The sequence below is a fragment of the Aptenodytes patagonicus genome, chromosome 7 (genome assembly GCF_965638725.1).
Source record: "Aptenodytes patagonicus chromosome 7, bAptPat1.pri.cur, whole genome shotgun sequence".
NCBI lineage: Eukaryota > Metazoa > Chordata > Aves > Sphenisciformes > Spheniscidae > Aptenodytes > Aptenodytes patagonicus.
The window spans coordinates 49,804,920-49,819,727 of record NC_134955.1 but is presented as its reverse complement, the minus strand read 5'-3'; the positions used below and the strand labels follow the sequence as shown (position 1 = coordinate 49,819,727).

Sequence of the window (14,808 nt, the reverse complement as noted above, 5' to 3'; positions counted from 1 at the left end):
AAACATGCTATCAATATTTGCAAATACAAAAGCATACAAATCACATTTTTGCTAAATGAGTTGTTTTAAAAATGGCAAGAAAACATTTCAGAAAAACATTTTAAGTTTTATAGGACAACATTTAGTTTGCATTTCTTAGTTTCATAGGTCAGAAAGTCAGTTTGAAGTTTTTAAAATTTTCTTTCTGCTTTGATATTTACACCAAGAGTTTAGCCTGTATGTTCCTGAAAGATTCTACATTGCATATATCAAGAAAATGAAACCTGAACAACTGATAAGAAACATATTAGACTGCTTGTGCAGAACTTTGCATTTTTGCTTTCCTCTGCCCCAAACATCTGTCAACCTGGAATGTAAGGAGTTTCTTGGTCAAAAATCAAGTACTACAGATATTCAGCTAACAAGTGAAAAAACTCCCACTTTGACTCCCTTCTGATCTTCCCAAACAATCTTTAGTAAAGACTCTGTTTCTCAAAATTAGCCTAGTTATTTTCATTAATGAGAAAAAGAAGCTTTTTAAAAAAGACCACATAGACTTCAAAATATTTTATATCTGCATAGAAACAACGCTGGTTTTGACTAACTTAGAAATACAGGTATACGTAAGTGGAGATTGTGATGTATTCAAACTTAAACACATTTGCTTCATTTTAATGACTGTACAGTATCAATGCACAGAGCATTACCCAAGCATCTAGCAGGTAATAATGTTGTCTCTCCCTTAAGCACTGTATTTCTAGTACTGCTAAGCACTGATTCATTATTTGTGCTTTGCTGTTCTGTGAGAGTTAATCTAGTGGCCTATTTGATAATGCACCAAGGAACTCTGTTCTTGGGGCGGCTGGTGCCTAGACTCCTATCAGTTAGGAGCTACCTAACTATGAAAGAACATTTCGTTGGTTTCAGTATTAATTACTCCTACCACTTAAGAGCCATAAAAGTAGGCAGCTTAAGCCAGGCATAAGACAATGAAACTAGAACCAGGCCTATAAACTAAGCAAGTGGCATTAATTGCAATGTGATTAGTGATGTTAATTGCTGTCAGTATATTTTGTTGTATCACAGTCATTTTTTGTTATTTTAGACTGCACTTAAAAAAATCTATAAATAGTAACATTAAAATATGCAATTTACAGCTGGCTTAAAACAAGGTGTGCTGGTTTTGGCTGGGATGGAGTTAATTTTCTTCATAGTAGCTAGTATGGGGCTATGTTTTGGATTTGTGCTGGAAACAGTGTTGATAACACAGAGATGTTTTAGTTACTGCTAAAGAGCAGTGCTGTCACACTGTTGTCACACAGCAGTTATTGTCAGAGCAGTGCTGACAGAGTCAAGGCCTTTTCTGCCTCCCTCACCACCCCACCAGCGAGCAGGCTGGGGGTGCACAAGAAGCTGGGAGGGGACACAGCCGGGACAGCTGACCCCAACTGACCAAAGGGATACTCCACACCAGATGACGTCATGCTCAGCATACAAAGCTGGGGGAAGAAGAAGGAAGGGCGGACATTCGGAGTGATGGTGTTTGTCTTCCCAAGTAACTGTTACGCATTACGGAGATGAGATGGCTGAGCACCTGCCTGCCGATGGGAAGTAGTGAATGAATTCCTTGTTTTGCTTTGCTTGCATGCGCGGCTTTTGCTTTACCTATTAAACTGTCTTTATCTCAACCCACGAGATTTTACCCTTCCGATTCTCTCCCCCATCCCACCCGGGGGGAGTGAGCGAGCAGCTGTGTGGGGCTTAGTCGCCAGCTGGAGTAAAACCACGACACAAGGTAAAAGTAATAATAATAGAAATAAAAAACAAGTTCACAAAAATATTCCACTAATAAATCAAGATTATAAAAATAGGAGAAAAGCTTTGCTCTTATATATGAAACACTACTAACTCTTCATACAGAGTATAGTTCTTGACTATCCATTTAACAACCCTTTATTTTAATGTTAAGCAAAGCCGTAATTACATCTCAGAAGCCAGGAGTTCCTCACTTTCACTTGTGCATTTAATTCAGAATTGCAGCATAGCTGATTTTTTTCATTGAATGCTAAATACAGTTAGGGAAAGACTAGTACCAAGGAGTTACAGCAAAATTCAAATGAAACTGTTTATCATCCCAGTTCTCTTTCGACTGCACATATGCACAAGAATAGAATCTGGCCTATGACTTACAGAAGTCAGTGTTCAGCATATAAGGAGGTTAAACTGAAAACTTTGATAGGCATTTCATTTCTTACAGGTGACCATTTTCAAACATTTGAAATTGGTGAATATCAGAAGTACCTAGAAACCAGGACCAGAGAAACATCAAGGGATTTTCCGTTTGAGAGGTACAGGCAATCTGTGTGTACATGTAACTGCCACAGCCTCTGCCTACTTACATTCGATTATTTCATTTCTATTACTGTCTTGCGTTAGAGCAAAAAAAATCCAGGGGAAAATGTAGGAGAGGTATACATCTAGTTCAATCACACCTATTCATCTGATAACTAGCACTAACAGCATGCACTATGTAGCCAGAATACTATTAGAGTGAGAACTTACAGACGTAGATGCGATAGAATACATGAAAATCTAAAGAGAAAACATTTCTATTGCTCTCTGGCTTACTTGGTAAATCACTTGAAAGCTTTATTTCTCATTGCTGATGAATCCTGACTCAGTGCTGAAGTTCTTACAATAGCTTGAAGGCATATGTAATATATTATCTAATACCTTACACTAAACACATTTATAAAAAGCACTGGTCTTTTTAAAAGATTTTTACAACTGCATTTAGCTACAAGCCTCTCAAGAGTTTGGGGTCTGTTGTGGGGTTTTTGGGGGTTTGCTTGTTTCCCAAGCATGAGAGTCCATTCATCAAGCCAGGGCAGCAGAAGAAGGGTGTCCTTCCTATGTCACCTGTGAGAGATTGGTGGGAGGGAGCATTCCTCCTTTGAACAACATTGACCATGACTACTTCTCCCTCTCATTCTCTAGTACCTTATACCAAGCCCAGATCAGGCTAAACAGCCATGTCTACCACCTGAGTTCACAGAGCAGAAAAAAAAAATACAGAACAGAGTGGTAAATGAAGAAGCTAAACACTTAGCTGCAGAGTAAGAGATGGGAGCAATTGCGTGAGGACTCTGATGGTAGATTTAACTGGGATAGTCAAGCCTTGTTCCTTTGTTAGATGTTGGCAGAAGTGGCTGGACAGTTTGGGTGTTCACTTCTTAGCTCTGCCCATGTACAGCCTAGCATATTAATATGAAATTAAATCAACAGTGACTTATATTGGTAAACTGGCCAGGGACTTGGGTGATGGAAAAACAAAACACATTCCTTTCAGCCTTTTCTGAGACAGGATAGTACCAGAGGAAATAGTAAAAATACTGGATGCTAAAGTGACTGGACAGATTCATGGAATAAAAACACATCCAGGCATATAAAATACAAATTCTCAAACAAACTATTACTGGGAGAGTACTCCAGGACAATGTCACTGCATGTTTGTCTTATTCATATATCTTCACAGGGCATACTTTACTGATCACAGCCGCAGGCCGGAGACTGGGAGAGATGGAGCTTCGGCATGATCCTGCACAGCCACTCCTCTGTACTTACATATGCAAGCAACTGGCCACAGGGAGCTCTATAAGCCTTGCAAGGTTCAGTGTTAAAGAACCCTTATCCCAGCACATTCTTAATTAATCCTATGAAATGGACAGGTGGTAGGTGTTAAATATTTCAAAACAGACACACTGTAACGATTACTTGTGAGAGTTTTCCTTTTTTTCCCTTTTTGGCTTTTCACCATCTTAACAGCAGCAGTTTTACACAGTTTTGACACAGATTCCAGTAAAGTGAGCCTTTTATTTGCTGTCTTCCTTCCCCTCCTTTGATTTCTTCTATACTTTCTTTTCATTCATATCATATATAAGTATGACCTTCATATTATATGTAAATGTTATGTTTCAGCAAAATCTAATATAACTTCAACTGTGATTACACATAATAGATAATGTTATGAAGATTTAGTAAGAAGACAGGACAGACTGCAGTGATCAGGCACAGGGCTCGGTCAAACATACTGACCAGCTCCATTTCACACGTAACTGACTCCTTTTATACCCCTTTCTGTTTATTCTTCCTTTATTCCCCGTGATTCCCTTCCCCTGCACATTACCTCATCAATTTGCATAATTCCACCAATCCCCTGTCCCAATACCCAGCACCCCCAAGTCTGCATCCTTATCAGTTGTGAAGTCCAGGTTGGCCCCTCTTTGAAGTGATGCCTGCAGTTTCTTGATAGACCATCAATCAGTGTGACTGACCAGTCTGGTTTCTTGTCGTTATTTTGTCATTTTTGTCATTCTTGTCATCATTGTTTCTCTGTGAGGTCTGTGTCTCCGTATGTTTTGTTTATTGCCTCCCTGTTCCTTAGCATCTCATTTGACAAGGTTCTTGATCAGATAGTCTTAGGGCAGCAGACACTCTCTTTCCACATACCCTTACAGGTAACTTGCGTGAGTGCTCTCCATAATATAACAACACAGAATGATTTTTTTAATACTTTTAAACTTTGCATGTCGAATCCTGCAAACCAAAAACAACCCCTGGTTTTCAGCCTCCTTCATTTAATCAAACAATGACCTCCCCCCTCATGAAAAAATACATATTGTAATGCAAATGGAAACATTTGCGTAACTACAAATATTAAACTGTTCACTTAAACTATTTATTCCCATGTCTATTAGATTAATTCAACATTCATGCTGCATTAGATTTCCCAAATCTGCTCTGGGAAGAAAGCTGTACAAAGTATATGTAGCACTTAGTTTAAAGTACTATTTATTACATACACTAGGTTTTACCCCCGAGTCTCACACTTTTTCTTTACACTTGATTATTTCACAACAGCCTACCAAAGAACTCCACCTTACATACAAATTTGGAAAAAAAGTCTCTTCTCTTGGATGAGTTCAAGGCTTGATGGTTCTTTCTTCCCCTTTACTATCTCTTGGACTTTGAATCTACTCCCTGGATCTCAATGGTTGCACCATGCCTTCTCACAGACCACTGCTGTACCCAGACTCGCAGAAATCGTCTGTAACAAGGGACCTGACCTCATGCTCCAGTAAACGGCAGAGGAGGAAACCCTTCTCGCTCAGTTGCAGCCTGTCTGCAGCAATCCCTGCAGCTACTTCGAAGCCCTAAATAAGGAAGCAAAAAAGCACCTAGTTGGCCATGACAGCGCTGACAGGACATTACCTTTTAGCAGGAGCTGAAGGCAAATAGTCAGTGAAAAATCCAAGTGAAACCAACATTCTCCTCAAATATAAACGGTTTCACGTTTTCTACATTAAGAAATATATAAATATATGTCTAATCATATATATATGATTTTAACAACATCCTCAGCCGTATCTGTGATATTACTTCAGTAAGAAATATTAGGGAAGTAAATATATATTTTACATACTTAGCCTCTTCATTTTAAAACATTTTTAAAATGTCTGTCTACAAAAAATAATAAATAGGGAGCATCCAAGGAATTTCAGATTAAAATGATATGATTTATAATTTGAATCATGGCAACAATAGCTACAAGTATTTTAATGAACTATTCTCCACAAAGACAGGAAAAAAAAAATGACCATATGTGAAACAAAGTAAGAAATTTTACATACTGATTTCATCTTTTGGAAAAAATTATAACAAGCAATGACCTTCCAGCTTTCATATAGGAGAAATAACTATGACAGCTAAGATAATGGCTAGGTAAACAATTATTGACACATTAACTTCTAGTTTTTTATATTCAACTAAACCCAACACAAACTAACAAACTTAAAAATATTACGGGGTTTTTTTATTATTCTGAAATAAATGCATCGTAGTCTTTCAGTGGTGCAAAAATAGCTATAAAAAGGCATTTCACAGTGATAGGCATGCCGAGCTTACCAGAAGACGATTACCACCTAGCGTCTAATGCTAGTATTACCAACGTGGTAGGAGCGAGGTAAAGACTTGCACAGCAAAGTAATTCTAAAAGTAGGAAATCACTTCTGAATTTCCTAAGAGACTACATAGCTACTTTCCCACAATTAACTAGCAGTCCAAAAGAATACCATAAAGTATATGTCAAAACTGGCTCAGCCGTAAGAAATTAAAGAAATACTAGAGCCTTTCAAAATGAAAGCGTGCAGGTCAGCATTTGGGACAATTCTGTATTGAAAGTAAGTTCTTGGCGCTAACATAACCTCTTCCTACATACTGAGGTGCATATGGACACTGTCAGACTGACAGGCAAGAATTCAGGTTGGTTACTTGGTAATATATAGCAAACAGAAAACACCAATCCATAATGTCAGAGCTTATTCTTGCTCAGTTTGTGATCACCCACTGCTTCTTGCTGGATTTGAGTAAAAAATGAAGACTTTGCAGGAGACACTGGCTCTACTGAATGTTACCTTCCATTTACCAGCACAACAGTAGGTTGCTAATGTTGTTTAAGAGATTTCAGAACTGTCAGTGCTGAAGAAAGCATGCTATTTAAATACCTACAAGGCAGAGGTATTCAATCCTAAACAGCTGAGATACTGAGAACTGCAAAAAACGTGGTTAAGGAAGAATCCTGTGAGGAACTGCACTAATACAGAGAACTGCTGAAAGACGCTGGCTGAGCAGGTAAAAACATAATCGCTACCACTAAAATCTGAAGAAAAACCAAATAGGAAACTAGATAGCGGCTTTATGTTTTGCTTAGTATACATTTCAATGCTAAAGGAAGGTGGCCATACGAAATGGAAACAACAGAAGCGTTTCTAAGGTGTCATAGTAAAATGATCACAGTGAAGATAACACTTCAATATGCATTTGTAAATTTCTGCAGAAGATTTAACTAAAATAATACCCTTGCAATGACACAGTTGTATATCCTAAGAAATGGCAAGAGATAACTGCTAATTTTGAAGCTGCATTTTAAATATGTGACTCAGTAAAATCCTGAACTGGATACATCATTAAATCACTTGCCCTCTGTTTTCCAAATTTGTTTTTCAAATACAAAATATTCTCTCAGAAAAAGCAGCAAAGGCCAATACAATTTAAAGAATCTGAAGGAAAATATTGGTATTTAAAGTGACGACGTCACACTTCAACTTATGCCAAATTAAAACTGTTTTTTATAAAAATCATACACAACTGCCCTGCATAGTGGTAAGGTCTTCATAAGGCCTTTGTGTTTAACATTTGAAGGATACAAATTATTTTCTCCATTGATGTTTGCCTTTACGTATAAACACTAAGACTATTGGTCAACTCTTTAAATATTTTCTCCTTATTCAAGGCAAAGTTGAATAGACAATAATGTTGAAAAGACAATAAATTACTAAGTCAAATATTGAACTAAAAAACCCCACCCCTCTAAAAATAAGTTAAGTAACTGCTTTGTCTTAAGAAATAAGTTTCCAAGCCCTACAAACATACCCATAAAATAAGTTCTGAACACAACTGGGAGCTACCTTTGAAATTTTCAATTCATATCAGTGTAAGATACTGCTCACATTCCTCAAAGGAAATTGTTAATACACTTCATGGTACACAGGGTACCTATAAACCCAGTGTATAACTGCCGTTTCTGCATCAAATAAAGAAAGTAGAAGTCAGGTTAAGTACATGATGAGACATCACATGTAAATATCAAACACAGACATGCAGCCTATTCATTGGCCACATTTGTCACAACTGGAAGATTTTTCCTTGACCTTTGGCAATATCTGGATATTTTGTAGTTTATCATAAGAAATGGCTACACTTTAAAAAAAAAAGTTTTAGTTGCAATTAGTTCATTTTCCAAACAACACTGAGTGGTTTTCATTTGTAAAAGTATTTTAACTATTTCCGAAGCCAAAACCAGATTTGCGCTTTCTTAAAATAATTAATTACTTTTCTACCAAACACCATTATATTTACCAAATCCATTAAAATATCTTATCAATTGTCTTTCAGGTAATCATTTAAATAATTTTATGCACATGCTGCAACATGAAATGCTTCTAAAATACTGCATTTTACAAAAATCTGTACTTTTAAAATTTCCTTTCAAATCTGATGCATGATATTATATTTACCTATATATTTTGCTTGAAAAGGCATGATATTACTTCTGTAATCCTGCCGTCGACATACAAAAATCCTGCATGTCGACATACATGAGGTCCAAAAAATTAGTATGTATTATCCTCTCAGTTAAAGTGAAATGTTAAAGTGAAATTATTTGTTCATAACCACAATGGTGAGCCATAGAAAAAACTGTTTTAAGGGTTCTTGAAGTTATTTACAAACTATGCACTGCTTTACTGTACACACACACAACAACCCAATGAAATGACCATATGAAGAACAGGAATGAGTGACAGTAGGGGACCAGAGAGACTACTGAAGATCAAAATAGTATTTTTTGAACATTGAATACAATTTTTTTTTCCATTGCTATCAGTCATTATATCAGTAGCATTTCTGGTATGTCTATAACGTCTAAAATTCCTGTGTCATGGCACAGAAACCCAGCCAGCGCTGGGAACTGTACAAGTGCAAAAAAAAAAGCCATTCCCATTCCCAGTAGAAGCAGGCATTACTTCAGTACGCTTTAACTACACACATAGCTTGCTCAATAGAAAAGCAGGACTGCAAATAGTTCTTTTGCAGATGCTAAGAAGAGGTTCACTTAAATGAGAACACCGCACATTGTCACAAAGGACAATGGCGATATGGCAGTAGAAACTCATTTTTATCTTTTTCTTTGTAGAGATGACTAGTTTTGATCAACTTAATAGCAAAAGTGTTTTACACTAGAGTTAAAAAACTCTATTTTAGGAGAGGATTTCAACAGTCGTTTAACAGACTGATTCTGTAAGTGTTACAGTCCACTGAATCTTGAATTGCTATTGCAGTCAGTTTTCATTACATTGTTGTCTTTTGACATTAAATTTCCAGCCCATTACACTTCAGAAGCACACAACAGCCTTCTTCTGAATTGAGAAACAGAGCTTACTGACATAACTCTAAAAGGAAAGAAAAAGCTTAAATATTACAAAATACTTTAACTACTAAGCAATTGTTTACAGAGTGTTTTGCAAAAAGCTAGTAATAGTGTGTTTTCTGCTGGTATCAGTTAAGAAGGCAACTTCTCACAAATCTGACTCATGCAGGCTTTTTATATATTTGCAAAATCAATAAATGCTTGATATTTTCCATAACATGGGTTTACAGAACCTCAAAACAGTCTAAAAAAGGTGATTATATTTGGAAAACTGGACCATTTCAAGAAGTGGTTTAAAAAATCTAAATGATCTGCCTTCATCACCAACTGTGATGGAATAATTTCACATGTAGTACAGTTAGACTACTGTCAAATGCTGATCTGCCAAAACAGGGATGGGTAGTATGCAGTACAATCTCAGTTCCTCAAAAACTTCAAACGTGCTTTTTTATTTTGCTGGGTTTAGCCCTTACACATCCTCATGTTCACAGGAAACACATTAAACAGACTTGAAAAAACTAACAAATTTAGTTGTGAAGCTGCTAATAGTATAGCAGCTTGTTAGCCACACTTAGGCGTCTCTTAAAACGGTAGCCAGAATTTGAGAGAGTAGAAAAAGTATCTTGTTTTACTCAAGAATTAAAAATGGTCCCATCTGCTAAAAGCCCATTTTATATCAACAGCTTCTGTTCTATTCAAGATTCTGCAATACAGACAGTACCCTAATACCTTACCCAAGTCAATGGGAAACAATGATATCCAGGATTTTGCAAAATCCAATGTTACTGACTCAAGTAGAAGCAATGATAGCACCTACAGTAAATTCATTACAATTTAAACCTCAACATAGATAATGAGCTGCTGACACATGCTAAAATAAGACTAGTTCTCTCTTGATCTCAAGAAAGTGAGTGCAATCTGTCTGGATCTAAAGAAAGCATCACAGAGTAATTTTACAGAAATCTTTTCAACTTGTTTTGAAATAAAAACAAAGGTACCAGAGTATACAGCAATTACCTCTAGTATATCCCCATTTAATGAAAACCAACGTTTTAAATGGCAATCTTTAAGAAGAAAGGTTGAGTCACACAACACAAAGTTTGAGCTATTTTCTCTTATGGATAAGGAGATCGTTAAATACAGAGATTGAAGAGCCAGTAAAGGTAATTGAAATGAAACCTAACACTATAATCTATCATGTTAACTGTATAATTATGTATAATTCAGGAAAGGGTTAAATTACCTCGATGGCACAATATGAAAACCCTTAAGGCTGTCTTTCAGCCACAGGTAGTAAGATAGACCATTAAGAGATTGTCTCTGCTCTGACCTCTCATGCCTCTCACTCCTCTTTTTTCTTTCTTCTGTACCTTTCACTGGATTCCTAGATTTCTCTGCTTAATGTCTTTAGCATTGCAATCTTCTATTTTTCTGCAGATTTCTCTTCTGGTTTTGCCTCTCAGCCCTGGTATCTAAGAGTCCCACAGGTGAAAGGATATTTCATGCCTAGATTTTTACTGACAACTACTAATAAAAATAATACTTTCCCAAAAACACTGGCATACTTTCAGTATGATCGATTCTAAAGGTCTTACCAGCCTCAGCTCACACCTAAATGTTCTTTAAAGATCACAATGATTTATTCTGGTTGACTAATTCTGGGCAGATCTACCTGGCAGTATGCGGTCCCTCTGCTGGCCACCCTTTTCAAACGGCCCACTGCCTTGCTCCATCTGCACCAGAGGAGCATGTACTCCGAATACGATAGAGTAGAGCTGTGTTTCTGAAATACCAGGCTAAGAGTCTATAAATGGCTGCAAAGAAAGTTCAAATGGGACCGTGAAATTTCAGAAAACAGCAGCCAGAAGAGGTTCATTTCCTACAGGGAGAGTAAGCATGGGCTGTAATTGCTGGCTACTGTTGTTTCTAATCAGAGGACCACTAAGTGCCTATAATTGCTGCCAGCTGCTCAGCAAAGGTCAAAAAGGCAAACTGAATGTTAGGAATTATTAAGACAGAAATATAGAACAAACCAAAGAAAATTGTTTTGCCACTGGTTGTGTATATAGCACCTGCAAAAGGACGTTCAAAGGTACAGAATGACTTGCATACAAAAAATAACTACATAGCAGCCACCAGCCTGTGTTTCCCCAGATCCTCCTTTTTGCCTTAATGGAAGATGTGCGTGATGTTTGCCTTTTTCAGACATCATCAGACTCCCTTGATCACCATAACCTTTCAAAGATGATAGAGCGGCCTCACAATAACATTGACCGAAATGGTTTAAAAGACTCCATGTTAAAAAATGCAGTTTTCTCCTTACCCATTTAATTAGGGAGTTTCCACAAATGGTAATATAAACTAGGACTATATGAAATATAATTTTCCTGCAGAACCTCTCTGAGTGGTGAAATTCCTCTCCCTTCCTCCACAAGGACTGATGCAAGTTGGGAAAAGGGGAAGTCTCTGTCACGACAAGAGAGTGAACCAAGGTTAAAAAAATGAAAGTCTAGGGCTTAACATAGCTATTAGAAAGATAATTCTATTCCTTCTTGGTGGGTAAATTCAGTTACGAAGAAAAAAATTATTCAAGGACTTCTTCAGACGCTACCTCCTTTACAATGTTTTGTCATACCTGAACATGACCGCGTGCATTCAACTGAGGCTGAGACAGTCCTGATGGCGATTTTGAAATTCATGTAACCCAGAAGAAAAGGTTTGCTCCTGATATAATTCTGAATATGTGTATCTATACTGATTGCAAAATCACAACTCTGAGCAACAGCATTACCTTTTTTCTGGTGGTCAGGAAGAAAAATTGGTACCATAGATCCACAAGAGGAGAACCTTCACCCTTTCCACCAAAATGATGTCTTCTTTTTATACCTAGACTTTCTTTCTTGCCATTTGCATATGATTACAGCATTTTTTCAACTTTTTTTTGTTTATTTTCTTGATTTCTGTATGAGTCAGACATATGGATTAAAAAGTTGTTGCAGTAGAGGCCATTGTCCCAGACTGTGAAAATGTTTCAATAGGTCATATTTGCACTACAGACCACTTGAACCATGTCTCTTTAAAGAAATCTTTGTATGTTTATTTGGGAATAAGGAGGGAATTTGATTGGAATCTGACTAGCTGAGCAGGGATTACAGAACAGCATGCTTTAGTTAATTTTCTTTACATTTCGAATGTAAATTAAGAAATTTCCTACTATTCCATTTGAACAAAAAAGCGACATCTGGTTTTGTGAGACAAAGAAAGTCTGAGATCATATGTGACAGAAAGGAAACAGACTTTAAAAACCTCAGAGGCCTTTATAAACAGAGCTAATATAAAATTCAGAAAGATCTCTGAAACCTGATTTTTTTTTTACATATGACCAACATCAAAAGCACATAGGGAAATGTAAAGAAACATTCATCATAATACTGTTAAGATTCACGAAAGGACTTTTAGAAATAAAACTACACGGGAAGTTACTTCAAAACTGCTTGAGTTTCTGCTGAAAACACACACAAACGGTAATTTTGGTTTCATATTCGCTTAGCTTAAATGTCTTTCATTTATAAATTACAATAGTGGCAGAGCTCTACCTTAGGGAAAAAAACACAACCCTCTTCCAGAAACGTGCATATATTATATATGTAAATATACAGCTTTCAACTGCCTTACAGATGCCCATGTTTGTCTATATCTATCTTCAGTCCTACATTACTTTTGGAGGCAAGAACCATCCATGTTCTCTCCTTGTACAATGCCCACAGTTATAGGGTTTTGGTCCACAAATGACAGTAATATAGACAATGAATGAAATAATGAATGTAATTTGCTTGATTTTTCCTATTTGAGGAATGTAAGGAATGAGCTGGAGTTGACTTGTGGTGATGACAACACAAGTCAAATACAGTTAAGTATGAGAAATGGACGTTTCCATTGCATCTGGAATGCAAACGGACGTTCCAAATGTAACCTCTTTTAAAAGGGGATCCAGAACAGTACTAAAAATCCAGTGGCAGCCTTTCAAAGACTTTTTTCCCTGCCTGACAGATTGTCTAAAATCCTCAGTGAAGGACAAGGGAAACTAACAAATGCTGGTATGGAAACTGGTCAGCATCCATGACATTTTTATTAACAGTAGCAAAAGCAATGCTGTACCATCTGGTACTTCAGACGGTACAACACTTCAGGTTTAGAATCTTAGATAAACTGCCAAAGACAGCGAACATGGTACTGCAATACTGTGATAAGGCTGATAATATACAAGTAAATAGATCTAAGTTTTGAGGCTGATCAAAGAGAGCACATTCAGCAGTTTCTAAGGTAATACATTTATTTGTCTCTTTAATTAGACCTTCCTTAAGAAATAGTTTTCACTGTTATTTTCCAGCATGTATAAATGTTTATGCAAGGATTTTACATATTAAAAATAAGTTTATGCAATTATCTCCTTCCGAGGGAGACACTTCAATATACAAGGAAAATTTAGTTCTTCCTTAGGGAAAAAAAAAAGTCTAGTTCATTTCCAAGATTGTGACAGTTTGAATAAATACACTCCGGATAAATTATTGGTTAAAAATAGGAAACAAAGTAGAAGAGTAAATTAAGTTCCACGGGGATCTGGGTAAGAACTTAGGCTGTTCAATATACATTCATAAATGACCTGGAAAAGGGGGTGAACAGTAAGGTAACAAAGTTTACTCATTGTCATGGTTTAACCTCAGCCGGCAACTGAGCACCACACAGCCGCTCACCCACTTCCCCCCCCGCCCGGTGGGATGGAGGAGAGAATTGGAACAGTAGAAGTGAGAAAACTCGTGGGTTGAGATAAAAACAGTTTAATAATTGAAATAAAATAATAATAATAATGACAATAATAATAACAACAATAATTAAAAAAATACAAAGCAAGTGATGCACGATGCAATTGCTCACCACCTGCCGACCAATGCCCAGCCAGTCCCCGAGCAGCGCCCCCCCCCCCCGGCCAGCTTTCCCCAGTTTATGTACTGAGCATGACATCACATGGTATGGAATGTCCCTTTGGCCAGTTGGGGTCAGCTGTCCTGGCTGTGCCCCCTCCCGGCTTCTTGTGCACCTCCAGCCTTCTCAGTCGGTAGAGCATGGGAAGCTGAAAAGTCCTTGACTAGTGTGAGCGCTACTGAGCAACAGCTAAAACATCGGTGTGTTATCAACTTTGTTCTTATCCTAGACCCAAAACACAGCACTGTACCAGCTACTAGGAAGAAAATTAACTCTATCCCAGCCGAAACCAGGACACTCATGCTAGGAAGTTATTAAGGTAGTAATGCTAAGAGCTGACTGTGAAGAATTTCAGAAGGCTCTTATAGGACTGAGTGGCTGCAAAATAAAATGGTAAATGAAATTTGGTGTCAATAGATATAAATGATACACAGGCGGAAAACCATACATAGATACATATATTAAAAATGACGGGTTCTGAGCTCATCATTTTCACTCAGGAGCAGATCTTGACATTATGTTAGATCTTGGCATTAGTTCCATGAAAACATTACTTCAGTGCTTAGGAACAGTTAAAAAAAAAACCCAAGTCAAATTATTATAAAATACTGGGAAAGGAATAGACAACATACTTTTGCCACTGTACAAATTTAGGGTTTGTCTGTACCTTGAACACCTTGTAGAGCACTGGTATTGTCACTTGGAGTAGAATATTTACTTAGAAATGGAAGAGATACAAAGAAAGCAGGAAGGATGATCAAAGGTATGGAATAGTTTCCACAGAAGATACTGGGTAGCCT

At 37.1% G+C, this 14,808-nt stretch overlaps 1 protein-coding gene and 1 long non-coding RNA gene across 3 annotated transcripts in view; one reads left to right on the top strand and one right to left on the bottom strand.

Annotated features, from left to right (window-relative positions):
- Window positions 1–14,808, bottom strand: part of TSHR (thyroid stimulating hormone receptor) — an 89,033-nt gene that overhangs the window by 64,645 nt on the left and 9,580 nt on the right. The gene's annotated exons all lie outside the window — the stretch shown is intronic.
- On the top strand, window positions 1,508–4,379 carry LOC143162859 (uncharacterized). The gene is made up of 3 exons (XR_012995810.1): window positions 1,508–1,774; window positions 2,237–2,327; window positions 3,515–4,379. It is a non-coding gene; the product is annotated as an uncharacterized LOC143162859 (long non-coding RNA).